The 725-nt window shown below is 29.1% G+C and overlaps 1 protein-coding gene across 1 annotated transcript in view; it reads left to right on the top strand.

Moving 5' to 3' along the window:
- Positions 1-8: 8 nt before the first annotated feature.
- LOC107577271 (collagen alpha-1(XXIII) chain-like) overlaps positions 9-725 on the top strand; it is a 10032-nt gene continuing 9315 nt past the window's right edge. The window contains exons 1-2 of the mRNA XM_016263364.1: positions 9-39; positions 263-286. The gene's annotated coding sequence lies outside the window, so the exon portion shown is untranslated. The remainder of the gene's footprint in view (positions 40-262; positions 287-725) is intronic.

Here is a 725-nt window from a genome sequence, read left to right on the forward strand (position 1 = left end):
ATCATTGACTTCAATGGCAAACTCTTAGATGCCTTTCAGGTGAGCTGTGATTTTATTGATGGTAATTGATTGAAAAACTTCTTAACAACTGTTGTTTTTGCCAATCGGTCATCTGGATTCATGCAAATTTGATGTTACTGGTTAGACTTCCTGTAATGCAATTATGTAAACCACAGATGACTATAAATTCATGGTTATATTAAAACCAAATGCCATTATATATTCTGAAATTTAAGTCAGACTTGATTTTTTTTTCTGGCAGGCCATCAAAACCATCAGTGTCTCGGTAACCATACTGTAGCATGAGTTGCCATTTTTGGTTATTTTTGTTGAATATGCAGCCTGATTATCCTTAACAAATACTCACTGTGTGTGTGCCTGTGAATTTAAAACAATCCATTATTATTTTCAGCATATAATGCTAATTCAAAATACATAATTCAAGATTAATTTTCAATAATAATTTTCAATAAGTCAATATAAAATAATTGTTGCTTATTTGTCAATGCAGATTCTTCAGTAACACTATACAAATAATGTTTATTATTATTATAATTATCAAAGCTGGTTGCATGCATGCAACATTATGTTATAAAATGGTTTGAAAGCCAAATATGGCTGACAAAATAAAATGTAATTGAAATAACTTTGCTTTAAAACATTTAAGTCTATGCTTTATGTAATATACCAAGACAAATTCATGAAATTAGATGCAATTAGTTGCT

The sequence above is a fragment of the Sinocyclocheilus grahami genome, unplaced genomic scaffold (assembly GCF_001515645.1).
Source record: "Sinocyclocheilus grahami isolate Dianchi unplaced genomic scaffold, SAMN03320097.WGS_v1.1 scaffold5589.1, whole genome shotgun sequence".
In the NCBI taxonomy this organism is placed as follows: domain Eukaryota; kingdom Metazoa; phylum Chordata; class Actinopteri; order Cypriniformes; family Cyprinidae; genus Sinocyclocheilus; species Sinocyclocheilus grahami.